Genomic DNA, 10007 nt, shown 5'->3' with positions numbered 1-10007 from the left:
AGGCCTGTTGGAAGTCTGTCACCAAACATTTGATGATGATGTAACACTTCAGATGATCTCCAATGATTACAATCTTGGTAACATATGGACTCTACATAAAAAGTACCTGAGAGTTCTACCCCCTACCTCTCTTTGTTACTCAAATGTGACTTCAACAGGTTTTCTATCTGTGCACTTTCCTTTCAATGTGAGATCCTACACCCAGGAAAGGTCCTTTCTGGCATTGAGGGACAAAAATCTGTTGAAACGAGAAAGCCTGACTCTTGATCATAAATATCTTGATTAAAAGGGATTTGAAATGTAAAAAATTAATAAACAAGAACCTCAATTAAATATAGGTGGGAGACCAGAATGGGGACCTCTCATGCCCTGAGACAACAGCAAAACCCAAAAGGAAAAAGAAAAACTCCTCCTCTTTCCTAGCAAGGATTCAGCCATTGAAAAACCATGGACTCTATGTTTTCTACAGCCCTCCCAACTTCCTCTTCCCTTCTATAAAACTGCTTTGTTTTGTTTTTCCTTCTCATGCTGTTCAGACACTTGCACATATGGCTCACCTTGGTTGCAGACCTCAAATTGCAATTCTCTGCTGATCCCAAAAGAACCCATTTTTGCTGGGGAAATATCAGGCAGTCTATTTATTTCAGGACAACAGAAACCAGTATGGCAAGGAAGTTAAAGCTTTTCCTGAAGTAAGGCAAAAGTAAAAAAAAATAATTTAAATGAGGATAATTAACACCGCCCAACACACACACACAAAGCCAACTACATATATGATGAATGTGTTTACTCTGATAGGCCCTGTGATATTTATAATCCTCACAGCAATCCTAAAGAGAAGATTTAATTCTAACTTTTATAGAGAGGATAGTGACTCTCAGGGAAGTTAAATAAATTATAACCCAGGTCACTAATACCTAGGATAGCAGAGATGGGATTTGAACCAAATCTGCTTGATTCCAATTTCATAATCTTTAGGTTATAACCCACAACATAGGTTATCTTTATTCAAGCTGACAACAAAAAACATCCTTTACCTACCTACTTTTCTAGTGAAAGGAATCATATTACACTTTTTTCTTTAAAAAGTCAATCATCTTTCATTTACTTACACAGAGCAACAGAGTGTGAAAAAACCATCAGAGGGATTTTAAAAGTAGCATGCACAATATAATAAACAGGTCTGTGCTAGGCTCATTAGAGCTATCATCTCCTATATTCTCAATCATCAAGATGGAGAGTTAATATTAACCCCACGTTATAGATAACAGACTCAACAAGGATAACCTCTTTGAGGGTACCCTATCTTTAGACACACAAAGGCAGACTGAAAGAATAGGAAGTTAAAGGGATAAAACATGGAAAAAAATTCAACAGTTTATTTTTGTAACTAAAATCACTACAATTCTAGAAGTTTTAATGAGACCATGAGCTTTATTTCAGGCAGCCACAGTTATATTTCTGATATCCTATTTAATGATTAGGTTTATTTTCTTTTCAATGTGGAATATTCTATTCCATAATGCATAGAACCTAGTTGAATAAAATTATATAAATATGGAAGTCTCATAATTATATATGAGTATGTAAAAACAATTGTTCAAAAATGGGTTAATAATATTTTCTAAGGGCTCACTTCAAAGAAACTTAGCTTTTGTCTTTTCCCCTTTTTTAATCTGCTAAATTAGGTTCTTGGCAACCCAAGTTGCTCCTCCCAGACTACAGTCAACTGGTGGCATGTTAAGAACTAAGGAAAGCTCTTGAAGAGGTAGCTTTTCTGAAGAGGCAATCCCTTTCCTTTTGTCTTGCCCAAAGACAAGAAAATTATTTTCCTCCATTCTTCAGGAGGCCTGAAATCTCTCCTCCATCATGTACACTCAAGAGCCCCCAACTTGGGCTGGGGTGCAGAGGAGACGGTCTTCCATTAGGTGTCAGTTCCTTTTACCCTGGAAATATGGGCAAAATGCTGAGAGTATATTTCTTGTCAGCACTCATTAATCAAAACAGAACCATAATAAAGACAGATCCGTGAGTAAAATAACCAAAACAAAAAAACAAAAAAAACAACTTGGAAATACTCCTCACAGAATTTTATTAAATGTTCAGTTACACATTTGCATTTTACTTTCAGGAGATAAATATTAATATTAGGAGGTACACTAAAGTCAGTCAGGTCACAATATTTTTTCATTAATATAATTTACTCCCAAGTCACATCACTTGAATCTTTATGAATTGAAGGATACAATTTATTTAAGATTAATCTGTTCATATTCTAAGTGCATAATAATTATTTGAATAAAGTTGGATAATATGAATATTTATACCCCAAAGCTTAAAATTTATGTAACTTGATCATGTAAATTTACCATTAAAAAAATCTAAAATCATCAGTAAAACTTCATAAGCCATTAACATTTTCACTAGATATTAATCTACATTTTGTGTTTTCCCATGACACTATTTAATTAAAAAAGTGAATCCTACAACCCAAGTCAAATATTGAATTATTTTCAAACTTTTTAAAGAAAAGTTTGGAAATGGGACTGATATTCTAAATCTCAAAATTAAGTCTCTTTTTCTAAACAGTTGCTCTACATCTAAACTTTTCCTCAGATTTTGTGCCATTCCATTACATACACTGGAAACCAATGATTAATATATAAATATACCTTATATTGTGTGTTTGTTATCAAATAACAAATGTAAAGAGCTAAGAAATAGCAAAAGAAATTGCAACAGTGCCATTCAGAAGCTTGTTCAGTTTACCGATAGAAACATTCTTTTTTAACTTTTTAGATCAATATATGCCATTTACTAAATTTTAAAAGCCAATCATTTGTTATCAAGTATACCTTTATTAGTTATTGCCAATGCCTTTTTAAAAATAAAACTAATATTTTAAGAATATCATGAAGGTAAATATGTGTCTAAATCATCTACTCATATGGATGGAATAAGAGGTCATAGGCAAAGTGCTTTGATAGATCTTCTAACTATAATAAATAGGGATTAACCTTAAACATAATGCCAAAATACCACCTCTTTTGAGCTTACAATGGTTAAAAAAATAAAACAGGAAAAGGCTCTTTATAAATGCATGAACACAGTTTTAAAAAGCCTTCCCACTTTCTACTGCGAAAACATAAATTATATACTTTGCAACCAGCTGTAATGGTAGGCATAGGCAGCTGGTCCAATTTACTGTATAGTACTATTGTACATATTGTTTGATGCACAAATTACTTATAATTTCTAGAAGTGCATCTTTGCAGTTTGATATTTTCTAGTAGCACTCCAACAACTTGAAAAGTTGTAGACTTTTGGAGAGGCTAGTTTTGAATAGGCTTTACCATTGCTGAGTGTGTTTTTCTACATCATGGTTCACAATAGTCATTTTATATGTTCAAAAAAGTAAACAGAAATGCAAGATGTTTTCCACAGACTTTAGGAAAGAACTTAGAGAAATTTTGATGATTTTCATGTTTTGATTCTTGAAGTTGAATCTTTAGCTGTGTCCACTGCAAAAGTATATTTGCACCTAAAAATCTGCCATCATCATAATTAGCAAAAAGAATTCAAAACTTTAGACAACATTGAATTTGGGTCAAGTATGTTGGAAAAGAATTCATGAATTTGAGCACAGAGTTATTAAAGGAAAACTCTTGGTTTTCTCAAACCAAAGAGGAAAAGCAAGCACCTAGATTAAAATCAAAAGGTCATTTTACCTACTGTGAAATTGTAAGAAGGATGAATCAAGCATTCTTCCGGGTATCTGAATTTGTCTTTTCATATGTGTCTTTTCATATGTTGAATCAAGAGGAGGGAAGGTTAAAAATTCCTTTTCTTTCTTTCAGTCCCTGTCACTGCAAGCCATGTGCCTTAGGATGGCTTCTTTTGTAAGTGTAAATCCTGTTTTTCCTGGCTTCTACAACCCCTTGGCCAGCCTGCATATTGCTGCTGCCACAGAGCACTACCCACGTTTTTGCCCCTGAAGGCGCATTTTGATGACATACCAGCTTCTCTAGTATATTCTCCTACTGTTCTATCCGTATTATTCTCCTGCCATGATAATCACAAATGATATGTCAAAAATGGAATTGTAAAAGTTCTGTAAACTGTCATCGAATGGATTCTCAATGGTCTCTTCCCTAAATGTTTCCTTTGGTCTTTAAGGCTCCCTGCATTCCTTTGTAGGCTTAAATAAGGACTAACTCATTATGGCCCTTGTAGATCTCCTCCACTGACCCTGGCCTTCTGTTCTAAGCATTTTATCTTTATTCTCTCTTCTATTTTCTGCATTCATGAAGCACTTTCTTTTAGCACTGACATTAGCTTTATCTGTACTCCTTTGTAGGAGGTTCTTAATAGCACTGTACAGAAATAGAAACACAGGACAAGTCTACACAACTACATCCAAGTATACAGATATTGTGACTGATTTCACCTTTTGCATAAGGTTTCAATGATATTTTACATATCGCTTCATGACTCATAGATTGCTACTTCTAGTACAGACATCTCTCTGAGTCCCAGATCCATTGACTGAGTTATATGCATGGCTTCTCAATTTGAAGGCACAATGAGACCTCCAACTCAACTGAACCTATCAGTCTGCTTCCCATTCCCCAGATCACTCTTCCTCCCAAACTTCATATATCAGGGAGCACAACTACCAAACAACAAGCTTCCTAAGTCAAAAAATTGGACATCACCCTGTATTATTTGTTAGGGTTGCCAAAATAAAGTACTAAATATTGGGTGGCTTACCAGAAGATTTGTTTTCTCACAATTCTGGAAGACATAAATCAAAGATCAAGGTGTTGGCAGGGGTGGTTTTGTCTGAGGTCTCTTTTCTGGGTTTGTAAATGACTATCTTCTTCCTGAGTCTTCATATGATCTTGCCTCTGTACCTGTGTTCAAATTTCTTCTTATTATTAATGATGCCAGTCATACTGGATCAGGGCCCAAACTAAAGGCCTTGTTTTAACTTCATTAACTAATTAAAGACCGTATCTCCAAATACACTCACATTCTGAGGTATTAGGGATTAGGACTTCAACATGAATTTTGGCATAATGTATCCCTAATCTCTCCCTTATCCTCATTCTGCTATCTTCAATCAATCACCAAGCCCTGTTGATTCTACCTAATAAATATGTCTCTAATATGTCTACCTTTCTCCATCACACTGCACTAACTTAATGTACAACAGCACCAGGTTTCACTTAGATTTCTGCAAAGACTCCTGGTTTCATTCTGTTCCAATCATTTCACCATATCAGAGTTAAAATGAACTTTCTGAATACAGATCTAATTATATCACAATAGTGAGTATAGCAAGTAGTGTCAGGAGCTCAGATGAGCTGCCAGGTATCAGAGGAGCTCATTAAAAAAACAAGCCCAAAATGAAAGAGTTAAGCCTTTAATCACGTACATTGCCATGGCATAAGCAATAGTGTCAACTGGAGAAAGTGCTGACTCCCCGGCTCCATTTTCCCCCATGGAAGCGTGCACCAGGTGAGGGTTAGGTAGATCAGCACAGACGTGAGGATCACCTCACTTTTGATGGAATGCTGAACAAAAGGCTCCAGCAGTTTGACAGACCCTGAGCCTGGCGTGAGGATGAGGAAGAGGGCTAGGAGTGGAAAAGTACTGGATACTGAGTCAGATGGGAAAAAGTGTCTTGAAGGTTTCCCCTTCCTTTCCTTTCTTCTATAACGAGGCTTCGGTAGAAGTGCCTGAAGAGGACAACTGCCCAAAGCCTAGACAGAAGGAGATAGAAATGAGATGTCTAGGCTAGGAATGAGATATCCTCAGGAGCATGAGTGGCCAGGGGAGCCTGAGTCTTTGATTGCAACTCCCTTGCAGTGTTCTGGCTATACACCAAGGCTAGTGTGTGTGTGTGTGTGTGTGTGTGTGTGTGTGTGTGTGTGTGTGTGTGTGTGTGTGTGTGTGTGTGTGTGTGTGTGTGTGTGTGTGTGTGTGTGTGTGTGTTGGAAAGATGGGGTGGGGGGAGAGCTTTACCCCATGAGACCTGGCAGGTAAAGTCTTTGTAATCACCTATTAGCAAGCCTAAAAAATGACACAGAAGATTTTAACCAGGAACTAAGCTCCTCAAGTAGATTTAAATTTTAGAAATTGGGTTAAGAATCCATGGTTCAAATCCTGACTCCAATATTTACAAGCTGTATCATCTTGGGGCAGTATCGTAAGCTTTCTGTACTTTACTTCCCCAAATTAAACTTGGTATGGTAGCATGTATATTTTGTGGATTTTGTGTGTTTTAAATGAGTTAATAAAAGATTCTTAGAACATCACCTTGAACATACTAATTGATCAATACATGTTAATAATCATTATTATACTTATGATAATTATCATTATAATTTTCAAGGGGAACATAACTAAAATATATATATAATCAATTTAATCACCTTATAGTTTCAGCTTATAAATAAATATGTTTCTTTGGACAGTTTAAAAGAATAATAAAAAGAATAAATGGTCATGATACAGTGCAAATTATCTCTTCTAAATCCTTGCTAAGGTGAAGCAAGGTAGGTAAATATTTCTATATTTAAAAATGAATTGCCTATGAGAACACAATATAATAAATACTAAATTATGCTAAACAGACATATTTTCCTGTCTTAAAGGTGAAACATAAAAAGCTTTTATCTTTTCTCTCAAAAAATAAAAAGATGGTCATCTATCAACATCCTGGTGCTATAGATCAAAATACATTAATATATCGAACACAAATAATAAAATTACCTTAACAATTACACTTTCTATTCCTGGGTTAAAATGTTCTGGACAATAAATGAGGAAACAATACGATGGCTTTTATTCATAGAAGTTAAGATCAGTTCAATACTTGGTTGCATGTTTAGAAGGATTACTTCATTATCTGAGTTTTGATCATCCTTTTCTTATTTTAAATTTCTATATTTCTAAATACATTGTAGCCTTTCCAAAAAAGAGAAAAATTTTAAATATTCATTTAGCATAAATTCCAAGGAATAACTTTATTAATTTGAGGGGGAAACATAGAATTAAATTTCAAAGAGCAAGCCACATTTCACTACTGACAATATCCAAATTTATGTAGTGTAATCACTTTCATTTAAGCATATCTGAGGACCTTCCTCTACCAGCATGCATACCTTCTCCATTGTCTATTATCTATTATCACCATCAGTTAACAATCTCACCATCTTTTTTTCTATTTCTTTTCATGTGAAAATATATGAGTAAAGCGTCTCAATGTTATACTATTGTTTTTCCTGTGAAAGTAGGATTTCTGCTTAACTGCAAGGCTAAGTGGTCAAACAACCTGGCTAAAAGTATAAGCAGGTAGTGACAGACTAGAAGACAAAATATTGAATCCTGAGACTCAATTTGTATTGAATCTATATCCCACATGCCAAAATCATTTGGCTACCCATAGTTTAAGGGATCCAAGGGAACACTTCAAAGAAATAGATACAAGGGAGGATGAGACTTTGAACTAGGAGATTCTTTTAGAGTGGAAACACGAATTGCCAAAAAATCCACAGATGTTCGCCACATGAACAGGTGAAAAAATACTACTCTTTCAAATATATTTATCAAAGTCTTTTCTGCCTTTCTGTAATTTCATTTTAAATGGGCCTTACTTTTCAGCTTCTCTCTGCTTAAAAACCCTACTAAGTAAAGACAGATTGTATGACTTCATTAACCGTGGTGAGCCAGAATCTCAAGGACTTTTCTGAGCCTCTTTTCTTGGCATATGTAATTTTCTAATTGCTGTTCTCTAAAGCAAGAACTGCAATTAGAAAAGTGTTATCTGAGGACACAGCTCAACTGAACATTATTTGGCATTTCAATTTGTTTCTAGCATTGAATGACCATAATGGAAATTCTACTTGAAAACTTGGTTTGTCATAATCACCTGCAATTGAGTTTATGGTTAATCCACAGGTATGGATTCCCTTTTTTCAAATCTTCATTGGGCCATAAGCATACTCATTAGCACCCAGAAAAAGTTCACTGGAAATGCCCTTAATAGCAATTAACATAAGGAAGTCAGAACAGCATAATATATTTTTTAAATGTATTCATTTATTTACTTATTAGTACCACTGCGGATTTATTAAGATGGTCTGTGGTAAAGATGACTACACATTCTTTTCTACTACTTCTGAAAGGTGGTGTTTAATTCCCTTACCCTGAATCTGAGCTGGCCTCAGTGAATTGTTTGGCCAATAGAATATTGCAGGAATGTTTTGAGATTTCTAAGGCTAAATTGGAAGCCTCGCTGCTTCCATCTGGGCCTCCTGAACACCTGCTGATTGAAATCACTTGCCAGTTTGTGAGGAAGCACATGCAGACCCATGGAGAGGCTCATCTGAGGCACCCAGATTACACCCTCACTGAGATCCCAGCTGACAGCCAATACCAATTTGCCAGCCATTTGAGTGAGCCACCTTGGAAGTGAATCCTCCAGCTTCACTCCACCCATCCTAGTGATGCTACACCAAGCAGAAAAGCCATTCGTGACTAGATCTGCAAAAACTGCAGATTTGCGAGCAAAATTAATGACTGCTGTCATTTTAAGTTGCTAAATTTTAAGATAATTAGTAATACAGCAATAAGTAACCAGAGCAAGGACCATGGCTTAAGTGAAGTTATGCAAATAATAAGGGGTAAAAGAGATTAATTTTTTTACTTATTCAATGTATTGTTATTGATTTTATTATTATTATTCTCCATAGAGTTCAGTTATTAATGCATATTCTTGTAGTCCACCAATACAGGTGTCTATAAAACTTGAAATTTCTCTAAATTGTTTTCACTGATTGTCATGTCTTAAAGAGAACCTTCCAACAGTTTCCTATCAGAAGTTTCCTTAGAGAACTTCCTCTACCCATATAATTCTTAGTATTGGGAACTAAGAACATAAATCAGTCTGCTCAAAACATTATTCTACATAGGCTGAAAATTAATATGAAATGAGGAAAGTGATGATAAAAAACACTGTTGACATAGTGAGAACACTAGTTCCACCAAACTCCTCCTCCCTACCTCAGTGGCTGACAACATCAACTACCCAGTTACTCAGAACCAAAAGGTAGGCATCCTCTATATCACTCACACTTTGATACTCAATTCACCATGGGTTACATCCAAACTATAGCTCATTCTTGCCCACTTATCTCCATCACCTTTGTAACCTCCACGGGTTAAATCACTATCCTTTCTTACCTGTACAACCACAAAAACAGAATTCCCTAATTCCCTTCTTCTTCAATATAATCCATTCTCAAAGTGAAGCTAGAGTGATTTTTTTTTTAAAAAGGAAAATGATACCTAGTGTACACTGCTGAAAATTCTAAAATGAAAACTCTACAGATCTTCGCAAGACCTGATCTCCAGCTATTTTGTCCAGGTATCTATGTTTTGACCATATCATCTTTTTTCTGTCCCTCAGACACTACACACATCTTTTCTTCCTTTTCTACCGCAGAGGCTCTTCCTTAATGTCTTGAATACTCTAACCCAGAGGTCCCCAACCTTTTTGGCACCAGGGACCAGTTTCGTGGAAGACAATTTTTCCATGGACCGGGGTGGGGAGGGGGTGGTTTGGGGATGATTCAATCGCATTACATTTATTGTGCACTTTATTTCTATTATTATTACATTGTAATATATAATTAAATAATTATACAACTCTCCATAATTCTGACATGAGGTGGAGCTCAGGAGGTAATGGGAGCGATGGGATGGGGAGCAGCTGTAAATACTGATGAAGCTTCACTCACTCGCCCGTCACTCACCTCCTGCTGTGCGGCCCGGTTCCCAACAGGCCATGGACCGCTACAGGTCCATGGCCTGGGAATTGGGGACCCCTGTTCTAACCTGGATCTTCAAGTAGCAGACTTGTTTCTTAGATCTCAGATTTCAATCCAAGTAACCCTGACCATGAAGCAATCCAAAGTTATTTCCCTTCTTCAGTATCATTC

This window comes from Balaenoptera musculus, chromosome 12, assembly GCF_009873245.2.
Source record: "Balaenoptera musculus isolate JJ_BM4_2016_0621 chromosome 12, mBalMus1.pri.v3, whole genome shotgun sequence".
Lineage (NCBI taxonomy): Eukaryota > Metazoa > Chordata > Mammalia > Artiodactyla > Balaenopteridae > Balaenoptera > Balaenoptera musculus.
The sequence above is the reverse complement of the archived record's forward strand: the minus strand, read 5'-3'. Positions refer to the sequence as shown.